The sequence below is a fragment of the Eriocheir sinensis genome, chromosome 34 (assembly GCF_024679095.1).
Source record: "Eriocheir sinensis breed Jianghai 21 chromosome 34, ASM2467909v1, whole genome shotgun sequence".
NCBI lineage: Eukaryota > Metazoa > Arthropoda > Malacostraca > Decapoda > Varunidae > Eriocheir > Eriocheir sinensis.
Genome location: NC_066542.1, coordinates 9,197,163 through 9,212,162, shown reverse-complemented (window position 1 = coordinate 9,212,162; position 15,000 = coordinate 9,197,163). Strand labels below are relative to the sequence as shown.

At 46.6% G+C, this 15,000-nt stretch overlaps 1 protein-coding gene across 3 annotated transcripts in view; it reads right to left on the bottom strand.

Annotated features, from left to right (window-relative positions):
- Window positions 1-15,000, bottom strand: part of LOC127007029 (uncharacterized) — a 100,751-nt gene that overhangs the window by 61,679 nt on the left and 24,072 nt on the right. Inside the window, exon 1 of one of the 3 annotated variants that reach the window (XM_050877514.1) lies at window positions 11,601-11,738. The exons of the other annotated variants lie outside the window; for them this stretch is intronic. The gene's annotated coding sequence lies outside the window, so the exon portion shown is untranslated. Of the gene's footprint in view, window positions 1-11,600; window positions 11,739-15,000 lie in introns of those variants that run through there. 3 annotated transcript variants of the gene reach the window in all.

The window sequence follows — 15,000 nt, the reverse complement described above, 5'->3', positions numbered from 1 at the left end:
TGATGTTGTTTCAGGAGATAGAGCCTTTGCAACGTGCTTTGAGTCATGAAACTACAACATCCCCTGAGTCACAACTTGAGTAACCCACATAACCAAAAAAGTTTTCCTCGTTGCACACATCCTGGCACTCAACATTAAGAGTCTAAGTGGATCAGGTGTCCCTCTCTCCCTCTCCCTCTCTGCCTTCCTTGACATGCCCATCTCTGCATCACAATGAGCTGAGAGTCTCTGGGTATTACGTGTTGCGTCTGCCCGTTCTGATTTCATTATATTCTCTCTCTCTCTCTCTCTCTCTCTCTCTCTCTCTCTCTCTCTCTCTCTCTCTCTCTCTCTCTCTCTCTCTGTTACCCTCTTTTAATCTACACTCATTTTTTTTTCACGTCGAGGTAAATGTATGAATAGTTAATGAATCAAATATTCCCCCCCCCCTCTCTCTCTCTCTCTCGCTCTCAATGGTGCAATAAGGAAATGGTCCGCACGTGACATAAGAGACGGCAGGCAAATATTTATCATCCTGCTTTGTCCGTCTCCCCCTTTCCCTCCTCTCCCTCACCACCACTGCCACGCCTTCATCTTAATGCATGACTATAACAGGACCAAAACGTGAGAGTATGTAGGGGGCGGGGGGAGGAAAATGTGGGTGCTTTAGGAGGTAGCGTTACATGAATAATAATGCAGGCCGTTGGAGGTGGAGGAAAAATTTACTTGGGCATGGTTGGGAAGGGACTGGGAGATGGGTAACAGGGGAGAACAGGTAATGGGGGAGAAGGTAAACAAGCTCTCCACCCGAAATTGATCTCTCTTTTGGACACCTCTCAGCATTTTTTTTATAGGGTCAGTCTTATGCGGACTTATTTTTCGCATTATCACCTTTTTTTGCCCTTGAGCTGCTTCCTGTACTGTAAAAAATGCTGAGAAGGAAGAAACCACTAGCGCTGCATGGGGGAACAGAGGTGGTGGGGGGGGAGGGAAGAGGGAGGTGACAATGGTGAGCATGGGAGTGAGGGGGAGAGGTGTGGGTGGTAGGGAGGGAGGTTGTGATGATCCATAATAATAGGTATGTGCCACGCTGAAGATGGTGTGTGTGTGTGTGTGTGTGTGTGTGTGTGTGTGTGTGTGTGTGTGTGTGTGAGGGGGGGAGGGGATTCATTCCTTGAAGCGCCAGCCATTCGAAAAACTTAATCACTTTATACTTAAGGAAAATTTATGAAGAACTGGTCGTTATCTTTTAAGAAGTTTCATTTCTCACGTATCTAACTGTTTCCTTGGTTAATTTTACTATGAAGTTCTTCGTTGGAATGATTAGTTGTTTTTTCCGAGACCTAAATACTGTGAAAGACTGAATGAATGAATGTGATTTCCTCGGATTCATCGCCTTGTGAGAACTTCCCTGTAACGCAGCGACACGTGGGTCCCTCATGAGCATATATTCACGGCCGTCAGCTGGTGGGTGGGAGAGGTGGGAGGAGGCAAGGGCTGTCGTGTGGTGGCGACGCTCACAGGAAACATTACTCTGGGGATCATTCTTCTACACGGAACAGCTGGTCTGAAACTCACCCATAACTTTAAGGCTGCGTTCTTCGTGTTCTCATATATCTGATTTTCACTGAATCTCAAAATGCAGGGAAAACAATACTTCGCTGTTGTTTTAATCACAGTCTCTGCATTGTATATACTTCCCATTTGTGTTAGAACCTTGAATCTAGGCTAGTAATGACTGTAAAATCTGTAAAACTCATTGTTATTACACGGAGAAACGAGAGATATGGGTAAGTTATTCTAATCGTACTGTGTGAATTGTATATACCTCCCATTTATCAGTGTTAGATAATAATGCAGAAAGGAAGTGTTAAAACCTTGAATCTTAACTAGTATTGACTGTAGGCTCGGCAAAACGTCTAATCAATTGACATCAGACGGAGAAACAAGAGGAAAAGGCAAGTTACTTTAATCATGGACTCTGCAGTGAATATACATCCCCTTGATCAGTGTCAGAGCAAAAATAAACACTGTGAAAGCCTCGAATCTTAAGTAATGACCGTAGAATCTGCAAAATTTCTTGACAGCTGACATCAGACGGAGAAGCAAGAGAGAAGGGCAAGGAAAACTACCACCAGACATCCACCCCGGAAAACAACATGATTGAACTCCCTAAATCACGCCTCATGACCATCTTCCTAAGAATCTGGGCCTCGCTTCAACACTTCCTGGACATAAACTCGAGATCAACGGAGGCAAACACACCAAAAAACGACCAGCTTTCCCGGAGGCCACTGAGGAAGTTTATCGTTTAATCAATTCGCACCCAGAGATGACCTAGAGATGAGGGTTCCTTGGAGACTTCAAGAGGCGCCGGCCACACACGCACACGCTCTTGGGTCGTTGAGAGAATGGAGGCTGGGTGGGGAAATACATAGGCGGGGACGAAGGGAGAGCATGCGAAAGGAGGGGCAAAGAAGGAAAGAAATTAGTAAATAAAAGGATATGATGAAAGATATGAGAGAGAGAGAGAGAGAGAGAGAGAGAGAGAGAGAGAGAGAGAGAGAGAGAGAGAGAGAGAGAGAGAGAGAGAGAGAGAGAGAGAGAGAGAGAGAGAGAGGTCAGCATGAGGTCAAAGGTCGCAGTTTATTGGCCGCTTGTTTTATATGCTGACCGGCGATTGGCAATAAATGTATTAAATTCATCATACATTGTAATCACCCGCGGATGAACTTGTTAAAGGACTGAAAGGGATGAATATTCGAATACATAAACATCGACGCAGGAATCAAGCCATAAATAAAATAATCCACAAAAATACGTTAAAGAAATAAGTGAAATAAAAAGACACACAACAAAAGATTAAACAAAAATACGGGAATGCGTGATAAAGAGACATACGGCCAAACAAATAAATCATGAAGTTGAATTTAATCAACCACGGTAGAGATAACTTATGGAAATGAGACTGGAGGAAAAGAAAAACAATGCAAGAATATTTAAATTGTGTTGAATGCGGAAATGAATAAAACATACCAGCCATGGCAATAATAAATGATAACAAAAATAATATATCGCGTTAGAAAATACAGAAAAAAAAGAAGAATTAAGGGGAAAATTCCATTGCGATATAGAGGAAGTGACTGACAAACAAACAAAAAAGGAGGAAAATAAACAAGTCGTCAATTAGGAGAATGAATACAGGGTCACACACACACACACACACACACACACACACACACACACACACACGCGCGCACTTGTAAAAAAAAAAAAAAAAAAAAAAAAAAAAGGCGGTCAATGCGTTCCAAGGTCGCCCACTCTTTTATCCTCACACACTTCATCCTCTTCTCTCCCTTCTTATCCTCACTCTCACACTCATTTTCCTCCTATGAACTTACGCTTTCCTCCATTTTCTCTCCTTCACGCCCACACTTTCCTCCATTCACACTCAAACGCATTTTTTTCTCATCTTCCTCCAATACATTTACTCTTTCGTTTCCTCTCTCTCCTTCACGCTCACACTCTCCTCCATTCACACTCAAACGCATTTTTTTCTCACCTTCCTCCTATACACTTACTCCCTCGCTTCCTTTCTCTCCTTCACGCTCAGTTTCCTCCACTCACACTCACTTTTTCCTCTCCTTCCCTTCCTTCAAACTCACTCTTTCTTCCTCTTTCTCTCCCTTACAAACACACCATTGCTTTCATATCCTAGCTTTCTTCCCTGTCTTCCCTTCTTATTAACTATTTCCTCCCCTTTCTCTCCCCCATACAATACATCCTTTTCAACCCTTTACCCCTTAAACCACTCTTTACTTTTCCTACGTTACGCTAATTCTTCTTTTTCCACCTCATACCATACTCATTTTCCCTATCTTACGCCTCATTCCTGATCTTCCACCTAACATTAAGTCCTTCCCGCCCCACCACCTCATACCTAGTCACTCCTGCCCTTCTACTTCACACCTACTCATGCCTTTGCCCTTCCACCTACACCGTCCTCCCAAGAATCAACCCCCAGGCAAGGCTATGAAGACCTATTTGAGTCGTCTGTGGGAGCTGACGTCACTGGCGCCGGGTGGAGAGACGGTGGTGGTGGTGGGTGGTGGTGGTAGAGGGGGGCAGGGCCAAGAACAAGTGCCAAATTTCAGTGCCACGCCTTTCCCCTTCTCTGGCATCTTCCACGCTACCGTTTGAGGAATGAAAGTTGCATCAAGTCACGGAATTTACGCCGCTCACTTCCATTTACAGACAGCTTTTTTGGGGGGGAGGGATTAATATTTCCCTGTTTTCTCGTCTTCCTTCGGACATAGCCCTTCTTCGGGGAATGGTTGCGTAACTCTAACTTGCAATAGGATCGACTCATGTCACGTTCCTCGGAGTAAATCTGATTCTCGCTATAACAAGACTTGCAACGAAGCCTAGACAACACACAAACACACACACACACACACACACACACACACACACAAAAGAAAATATATACAAATGCTCTTCCACGCAGATAAAATTACTTTCTTGTTACGGTAAAGAATACAGACCATAAACTAAAAGAAAATGCCTCCTGTATCTCGCCTCTAAGAAGAAGAATACGAGTCAAACGAGTGATTAACTTTAGCAAATAAATAAATAATAATGGTGCTCTCTCTTCGGGTCTAAAGAAATCTATAGGGTTTCACGAGCCAAGGCAGAGTTAATGAGCTTTTTTTTTCTTTCTTTTGCGGCCTTTTTTTACCCCCCTCGCCTACGCTGCTAACACGAAGAATGCTAAACACGTCAACGCATAAAAATAAAAACTGGCGAGGACAATTTTTTTTTCTGGTTGGCGGTGACGTTGGCAGCGAAGAAAACAAGTTATTTTTTTTACAACAATAATAATAATAATAATAATAATAATAATAATACAAATGGGTTCAGAAGATGAAGAACAGAAGAAGACGGAGACGAGAAAGACACGGGGAAAAAAAGAACAACATTTAAGAAGGAAGAAGAAATAATAAGATCAAGAATTAAACCAAGATGTTACATAAAGAATAGAAGAAAAGAAAATGAAAAAAAAAAAAAACCCAGCTGAATGAAACTTCGAGAATGTGTGTGTGTGTGTGTGTGTGTGTGTGTGTGTGTGTGTGTGTGTGTTTGGGTCTCGATCTGAATAGCTACAAACGGAAGGTGTGTGTGGAGGGGGGGGGTAGGGGGGGAGGGGAGAGGCACGTGTGATACATAAATAGTTCTGATCCCCGGGTGGTGGTGGTGATGGGGGGGGGGGGGGGGAGTCACACTATGCAGCTATGACTTGGAGGGAGAAGGGAAAAAGGGGAGAAGGGGAGAGGCAGAACAAGGCGAAGGTGGGGGGTGAGGGGAGCCGGCGCCAATGTGTCCTGTTCACTCCCCTCTCTTCCCCACTTCCATTCCCCTCCTCCTCCTCTTCCCCTACCTACGTCATCTCTCTCTCTCTCTCTCTCTCTCTCTCTCTCTCTCTCTCTGTTTTCCCCTCCTACTATCACTCCCAACTCCCTTTCCTCTCATTTGTCCCCTCACTATATACGACTTTCCTCTCTCTCTCTCTCTCTCTCTCTCTCTCTCTCTCTCTCTCTCTCTCTCTCTCGTTATTATTACTTCCCTCTCAATTTCTTTATCGTTTCTTTCATAACTTCCACTTTTTTCTCTTTATCTTTGCTTCTTCATAACGTTCCCTAACTCTGGAAAACTCCCCCCCCCCCCCTTTATCAGCCTTACTCCTTTCCCTCTCTCTCTCCCTCCCATTTGCCCCCCACCCATATCAGCATTATTCCTTTCTCTCTCTCTCCCTCCCTTTTGAACTCCTTACCCTACCCCCTAACTGTCTACCGTTTACTTCCTCCATAACAGATGCAGGGAGTGAGTGCCAAACAGTGCCAAATCGTGTGGTTATTTCCGATGCTATTTTTCCTTGACGAGAGCCAACAGTTACAGGGCGAGGCCACCACCACCACCACCACCACTACTACCACCAGCACTACCAGGAACCACTTCTCTTCCACTCTTCCACTTCTATTCCTATCTCTTGTTACACTCTTATTGTATACAAACATTACCACCTCCCTCCTACCACCCTTACTCTCTCCCTCACTTCACCTACACTTCACTTCTTAATAGCGTTCTTCCTGTTGACTTTTGAACGTGATAATTGGGAATACATTGGACGTTGGCTGCAGGAGGTTCAAGGGGTTAGAAAAGATAGGACAAGGAAGGTAAGGATATTTGATTGTTTGGGTGCCTTTTGCGGATTTAAGACTTTCTTCTGCATATTTTTTTTTCTCTCTCTACACACACACACACACACACACACACACACACACACACACACACACAGATGTCCTCTCCCCCTCCCCTCTCTTTCACATGACTCGCAGCTTTTGACTGACTAACTCCCCCCCCCCTCAATCTCTCCCCTTTCCTCCTCCCTCCCCAACTCTTCATGCACCCCCTCCTCCATTTAAAACACTCGCTCACCCAAACACATCCTCCACTACACTCCACCCCCTTCTCCCTCCACCCCTCATCACACTCCACCCACTCCTCCGTTATATACAAGTCTCCTCTCCCATTTTCCCTTACGTTCCTCACAGCTCTCCGTATAAGCCTCATAAAACCTCCCATAATCGCCTTGTAACTCTGCCCCAATACACTTCACACTTATAATCTCTTCACTTTTGCACTTATTACCCGTTTTTACCCTATATGTACTACACCTGAGAGAGAGAGAGAGAGAGAGAGAGAGAGGGCGTCTATTTCAATCCGAATGCGACCTTTCCCTAGTGACGTGTTGATCTACGTAACAAACTGGATCGTGACGTCACTGAGCCAGCCAACCTTCAACGTAACTCAGCGACCGGTGGAGACGACGCGCGGTGATGGCGGTGGTGGTAGAGGTGGTGATGGTGGTGGTAGAGGTGGTGATGGTGGTGGTGGTGGCAGAGGTGGTGATGGTGGTGGTGGCAGAGGTGGTGGTGGTGGCAGAGGTGGTGATGGTGGAGGTGGTGACGGCGACCAAGAATCAGCGGTGACCTTCCTGCAGCATCTCGCCAGCATCTCGTCACGTTCATCTTGCGTCAGGGTAGTGGTGGGTGGGCGGTGGATATTCCTGGCGTCTTCATCCACCCATTCCTCCTCCTTCTCCTCCTCCTCTTCCTTTGTCTCACCCTCCAGGCCATCGCTCTCCTCATTACCAGGAATTATACGTCACACTGATTCAGGTGTCGATAGCAATGCCTTTTCTTTTCATTTCGTTGTAGCTATTTTACGAGTTTCACTATTTCCAGAGGGTATTTTCTCTCTCTCTCTCTCTCTCTCTCTCTCTCTCTCTCTCTCTCTCTCTCTCTCTCTCTCTCTCTCTCTCTCTCTCTCTCTCTCTCTCTCGATATTCTTGTGATCAGTAAGTTTCGAGTGGCTAATAAAAGTTGATAAAAGTTTTGGCCATTATCTTTGTTATCCAAGTATTTCTGTTCATCTACCGTGCGTGTGTGTGTGTGTGTGTGTGTGTGTGTGTGTGTGTGTGTGTGTACTGATTGTTTAGTTGTATAAGGGTTGTTACGGTTATGGAAGTTTTTTAATGTGCTATTTCAAGTACTTTAAGTCTGCGATAAGCGGATGAACTTATGTAGTTAATGGGCATACGCATGAAAGTTTGAAGTGACGGATGGGCATTTATGGGTACGAGGGCAAAGGGTTAAGTCAAAGGTTCTCAAGGGGTGGCGGGTGTAAGCTGTCCGGCTTTCTGCAAACTTCCAAATGGCTTTGTGAATCCCAGTGTAGATTCATCGAAACACAAACACAAGAGCTGAGTGTCTTTCTGCAAATTGTCTTTAGTCCTTGTGTATCTTAGTGCTAGTTCGACAGTCCAACACAGAGTCATTATAAACACCCAAACCAAACTATATCCTCCACAATGACCCGTTATTTCTATTCAGTTCCATATACTATAGAGATTTCATGTTATTTTTAAAAGTTTCCTTCTTTTTACATCAACGCCGAACGCTACATGAGGAAATTTCGTGGTATTTTATGTTCGGCTGGGGAGATATTGAGCTTGCTGCACTGGACAGTATAACCAGCGTGAAAACATCGAAACAAATACATAATGGGGCGCATAAAACGTAGCACTAGTTTCTTCCTTGGCGCGTGAATGCAATATTTACTCGTTTAAGGGTGAAGGACGGCGAGGTGACCTTAATCCGGCGGCTGTGAGGGGATGCGAGAGGCAGACAACGGGGTGTGTGTGAGGGGAGCGAAGGGACGGATGGTGGCGGCGGCGGTGGCGACGAGGGGAGCGGCGGGGCGAGGGGAGTGGGAGAAGGAAAGGAATGAGAAAAAGAAGTGTTGAGAGGGAGAGGTGGAGGGTATGAGGAGGGGTAAGTGAGAGAGAGAGAGAGAGAGAGAGAGAGAGAGAGAGAGAGAGAGAGAGGAGCAGGTAGTCTTGGTTATGATGCAGGTTTGTCATGACGACCAACTGACGTCATGGCAACTCTCTCTCTCTCTCTCTCTCTCTCTCTCTCTCTCTCTCTCTCTCTCTCTTCTTTAACCAGGCTAAAATATTTACCCCTGAAACTAAAATATTTCGATAAAAGAAAAAAAAAATTACACCAGCTTCACAACCCCTTCGCTCTGGCCTCAAGCGGAATCCACTCCTCCCTCTTCTTCTCCCTCAATCTCTACTCCCTCTCTTGCCTCTCCCCCGCTCAAAACTCCCCTTCCCCTTCCACTCCTCCGCTTTCTACTCAGTCTCCTTCCTCTCCCTCACTCTCTCGTCTCCTCCCCGCTCTAAACTCCCTCCCTTTCCTCCGCTTTTTACTAACTCCCTCTCCATTCCCTCACTCTCTACTCCCTCTTTAGCTTCTCCCCATCTCAAAATTCCCTCCTCTTCCTCTCTCTTGCTCTCAACTCCTTCCGCTTCCTCTTACTCTATCATTTATCTTCCACCTTCTTGTTAATCTCAGTTCATTTTATCCTTTTATTTCTCCCTTCCCTTTGGATATTATTATACTTTCAATCCTTTTCCTTCTCTTGTCTCCTCACCGCAATCCCTTCCCCATCGCTCCCTTCTTCCTTTCTCTCTCCGTCGCCTCCTTCATCATTCACGGTGGGTCTGCGCTAAAAGTTTTACGGAACACGTCTCCTTTCATGTAAAATGCTCCTCGAGGAAAAAAAGAAATACATATCCAAGAAACAATTTGCAAGTTTAGGTGCTGGAATTGCGCAGCTTGTGGCGTAGATGATGAACGTTATCAGGACAGTTGAATAAGTCTATAAATAATATGAGAATGAACATCGACGGAGTGGCCCTGCATACATTAAAAATACTGCGTGAGCCCCAGAACGCTGTGCACTCAAGCGTGAAGTTCCACACAAGGAAAAGAAGTAACAGAGACGTAGTTCGTGCGGGGTAAGGCCGGGGCGGGGCGTTGGTTGCCAGGGCGGGTGTGAGAGCCTCGTTGTGGCCGAGATACTCACGAGTGCAGGCAAGGATAAGCCGTGGCCTCGGGATGCCCCGGGCAGGGTCGACGAGGACAAACTGTGGATGCGGTGCCTGTGAAGGCTGCCTGGTGGAGGAACGCTGAACTAATTTCCCCTGCACGTGTGTGTGTGTGTGTGTGTGTGTGTGTATATATATATATATATATATATATATATATATATATGTATATATATATATATATATATATATATATATATATATATATATATATATATATATATATATATCTATATATATATATCTATATATATATTTCTGAGCCCCCACGTAATTCCAGGAAATCCCAAAAGCTCCGGCCTCTACTTTGAGGTTTTCATAAATCATTGATGTATTCACGATTTGCAAGGAGCCTCAAGCGGACCTGCCGAGTGGAGGGACCAGCGGTGAGGGTCGCCGCAGCAGCCACAACCCCCGCCACTCAGGCCTGCGCCGCGATGAACAGCACTAAACAGCCCCCCGCCTCCCTTACCCCCACCCGATCGTCCTTCACTTCCATCTCGGACTTTGCTCCTAGCCTTCAAACCCCTTGCGTGGCCCCCAGCAACACACCACGCTCCCAGTCCCTCCTCTCCTTCCCTCAGGAGCCCCCACCACCGCATGAGTAAACACAAGCATCACAGGGCTAGCTTGAACACGCACAAGATCACATGCTTACTACTTCACAGAGGCAGAAGGCGCCACAAACACTTGATGCCTGAATAACGCGTCGAGAGCACACTAAGGCAAGCCAGACACCCGGACACGCAGCCAGCCAGCCAGCCATCAGGAACCAACAAATCAGAATGCCAGAGAGAGAGAGAGAGAGAGAGAGAGAGAGAGAGAGAGAGAGAGAGAGAGAGAGAGAGAGATCAAACACACTAAGCTGTACCAAGGCTGCGAAACAAAACAACTGAAGCCCATCAAGTGCCGGCGCGGAAGGTTAATAAAATGGATCACTGGCAGGAGGAATGGAAATGGAGAACCGACGAGTTACTGGTAAGCAGGAAGCACACATAGTTAATGAAAAAGGGGGAACACAGCCGGTCTAATTATTTCAGTTAACGGAGAGCAGGTCACACCTTCAATTATTATACCATTCCACGCAAATATCGTAACGGGTGGACATGCTTAAATACGTAAAAAAGGTCTTGATACTATGGAGAAATGATAAATAAACACAATACACCTGAATCTAAAAATAAGAATTAACCCAAAACACTCCAAATCCCTGAAAGAGCAAACCAATATCCGAAAACTCTTGCTCACCACCACCACCACCACCACTAGGGGCATTATACAACCATCTATCGATATCTTTGCCATCTACCCCAGGAACCCGTTACCCACAACACAGTTGCCAGGGCACCAAACCACCACCTCAGCGCCACTCTCCGCCATCCACCCCCTAACCCACGACGCCCAATCACCCCCACAGCCCCTTGTCCCTGCCACACAAAGGCCCCCTCCACCTCGTGCTGACGTATGCACGCTTGTGGCCTCACGCTGCGGCAAAAGGCGGTGGACAGTATAGCGTAGCCATTCCAAGAAAACCTCGACGCTATCTCACTCTCATATCGCCATCACGAGCGCTGGCGTAAGGCCCCTGCAAGCACGCCTTACCCCCCTTCCTCCTCCCTCACCTCCTTGCGTCTTAAAGCACCCCACCTGAGGATCGTAAAAGACTTAGGGAGGGGATGAAGTAGCGGACGTTTGTGGAAGGGGGAAGGCGTCCACTGTATCAGCGCGCTATGCCCCTCCTCCTTCCTTATACCAATGCATCTTCAAGGCACCCAGGACTAGAATCAGGGGAACGGTAAGAAATAGGGAAACTTAATGGAAAGTGAGGAAAAAAGTCAACCGGAGGGAGAAATGCGAACACAGTACATAAGATCACGGAAGTCTTGAGGATGTGTGTGGGGTGAGGGTAAGGGGTGAAGTAAAGAAGCGGACGTTAGGCGGTGGTGGAAGGAAATACACTTAAGGGAGACCTACTGGCATCGCACACAAAGGTCGGGTCGTGGGGAGAGGATGAAGTAAGGGGACGCTGGTGAATGGGAGAAGGGGGCCCACTGAAATAAGCCCCACTTGTATTCCAGCCAACGTGCTCAAGCCTTATCGAACCTACTGTGGCTTGATCCTATGCTGACGAAGCTGGGAGGGTGCGCGGTCGCTGGAAACGAGTGGACTGACGTTAGAAGCCTGGAGTGGGTTGAACCGATGAGCAAAGCGAGGAGGGCTAAGCGATGGCTTACATAAGTTGACCAGAGCACAGTTGGTTGAGTACTAGCCGTTGGTTATGGCCTGGAGACAACTGATCTCGACTGACTGGCGCAGGCTAGACGTCGGGGGTGGAGGAGGAGGAGGAAGACAGCTCAAGAAGTGATGATGGAGGAGTCTTTGAGGAGTAAGTAGGCTATATCAAGGTTAGTTAAGGCTGGGCTGCTCGCTGTTTCGGTTGAGGCAGTAAGGTGCGGATTGGTGGGTGGGTAAGTCGAGTGGATAACGGTGAAACGTGGTCAGATTCGATTATAATTTGTCAGCGTTTCACTTGATATTAGTGGTGATATGAGCCTCTGAAGAACAAGTTGGGTGTGTTACAGTTAGCTATGGCTGGACCGCTGGCTGGTTGTGATGGGGCACTGGTAGGTGGGTAGCTAAGCCAGAAGCGATGACATGGAAATTGAGGAGATGGCAAATACTCCGTTCGATTTTAGTTTAGTAGTGACATGAGTCTGAAGAACAAGCTGCGTGTGGTAAGACTAGTAACTGTTAAGGCTGAACCGATCGCTGTTAAGGGGGCAAGAGGTGAGTGGATGGGTAGATAATAACTCGGCATTTCATTTAGTTTTGGTGATGATATGAACCCCTAAAGACCAAGGTGCGTGTGTTAGTTAGTCAAGGCTGAGCCGATTGCTGTTAGGTTATAGGGGGCAAGAGGTCAGTAAATGGGTAGATAAATCAGCATTTCATTTAATTTTAGTGGTGATATGAGCATTAGAAGACCTAGCCGTGTGTTAGTTAGTTAAGGCTGAACCGATCGCTGTTAGGTTATAGGGGGCAAGAGGTCAGTAAATGGGTAGATAACTCAACGTTTCATTTAATTTTAGTGGTGAAATGAGCATTAGAAGACCTAGCCGCGTGTTAGTTAGTTAAGGCTGAACCGATCGCTGTTAGGTTATAGGGGGCAAGAGGTCAGTAAATGGGTAGATAACTCGACGTTTGATTTAATTTTAGTGGTGAAATGAGCCTCAGAAGACCAAGCCGCGTGTTAGTTAGTCAAGGCTGGACCGGTTGCTGATTGGGTTACGAGGCCCAGGGGTTGGATGGGGAGATAGCTAGTGGTAATGGGGAGGATCGTGAGGCCAAGGTGTCTGCCAATATTTGTCCAGCTCTTCAAGGTATTTGCTCCATTACACCCGCCCGCCCAGCAATGCCCACCCCGCCCCTCCCGCCACAAAGGAAGCCGAATAGCATTTTATCTTGGGTTAGGTAAAGCTGGTGGGCTGATCTTTCTTCGATACACCAATTTGGGTCTATTTAACTTTTTCCTCTTTTTTTTTTCGATGGGGGTGTTAAACGGGTCCGTCGTGTGTGTGTGTGTGTGTGTGTGTGTGTGTGTGTGTGTGTGTGTGTGTGTGTGTGTGTGTGTGTGAGAGAGAGAGAGAGAGAGAGAGAGAGAGAGAGAGAGAGAGTGTGTGTGTGTCTGAAGCACCTTACTTGTTATTCTATTTATACATCATCTCTCATTTTGCCTCCCTCCTCTTCTCACTGCACTTGTACTCTCTCTCTCTCTCTCTCTTGCTCGCTCTCTCTCCACCTACCTGACAATTTTTTTCTGACAATATTCAACAAACAATATAAAGTTTCGAGACCACCAGTACCACCACCGCCACCAGTACCCTGCCCTCAATATCCCCGAAGTCCTTTACGTCGACTGTCCTCACAAACCGAACAAAGTGGCGGAGAGAAATATTCATTCACAGTCCTTTCCTCCTTTCACTCTTTCTTTTCGGTCCTTTCAACGCAGTCGCCGGAAGAGAAAGGAGCCCTTGACTTCGCCGTTTTTACTCCTCTTCAACACCAAGGTCGCGGAATGGGTCGAGGAGGAAAAGGTTGCCTGCTCTTAAATTAACTTCACCCTACAGAGTTCGCGAATCATCAGTCATCAAGAGTCTGTAAAACACCTCAATTCCCGTTATTTACCTCTCACATCTTCCTTTTGGTAGACCGCAACATCGATGTCATTAACCGTCTCAGCCATCCACACCGACAAAGACGTGTGACTCGGAAGGTTTCTTGGAGGAGGGTGGGCGGTTTCGGGAAGCGAGAGGAGGAGGTGGGAAGGAGAGGCAGGGTTGCAGGGATGAAAGAGAGAGGTGGAAGGAGCGAAGTGTGCGTTCTATTTTTCTTCTTCTCTGCTTCGCGGTAGACGGCACGAGAAGGCTATAAAGAGGAGAGTATCTGCTGACTGGCCGAGAGGGAGGGAGGAGCCGCAAGCTCCCAGGTCTCGGGGGAGGAGTTGCTCAAGTAGCTGAACACTTAGTAACGCCATGAAAAACTCCTACTCCCACGACTATACGTAACTCGAGTGAATCCATACATACAAACACTGAAGGTCTGGTTCCGTGCATTTTAAGAGCTTTATACTGGGGGGAAACTTACAATTTCTATGTGTGAGCTGCATTAAGTTGAACACTTAGTAACACCTCAAGTAACTCCCACATCTACATTTTTTACAGTGCTTCATAACGGAAAATATTCGAATTCTAAGTACAAAGAGGGGGCCCAGTTAATTTCCAGGACAACCCACATTTTATGCTTGTATAAGGGAATAGTGGATAAAGAGATACACACACACACACACACACACACACACACATACACACACACACACACGCGCGGATTACACAAATCCAACACAGACGCACAATACCAAACCGCTACGAAATATGTTCATGGACATTTCCGCTGCTTCAAAGGGCTTTTCTCTTAAGCTCTCATCGAAAACTCCGAACACGATTAACATTATTCAGGTAGCAAAGCGTTCGGTAATCCTCCGTTCAGCCGACCCTAATCCAGACATTTGACGCTGGTGGTTAGTTTCCCCTGACAACAATAAAACCTACCGTCACCACCGCCACCACTATCTAGCTGACCACCAATGCCAACCGTCTATACGCCCCATGGCAGTGAACACCAACAATGGACTGAGTTTGTTAATTACTTGGGCTAATCATGGGGGAGGAGCGGTGGGGACGAAGGCTGGAGGAGGGGAGTTGTTGTTGTTTATGAGTGAAGGGGAATGAAGGGAGGTATTGGTAGTGGTGGTGGTGGGGAGAAGGGATTGGTAGTGGAGGGGACGAAACGATTGAGCTCCAGAAAGGTGGTTATTAAGGAAGGGGAGGAATAGGTGGGGATAAAGGTATGAGTCAGGTAACGGAGAGAGAGAGAGAGAGAGAGAGAGAGAGAGAGAGAGAGAGAGAGAGAGAGTGTGTGTGTGTGTGTGTGTGTGTGTGTCTGTGTGT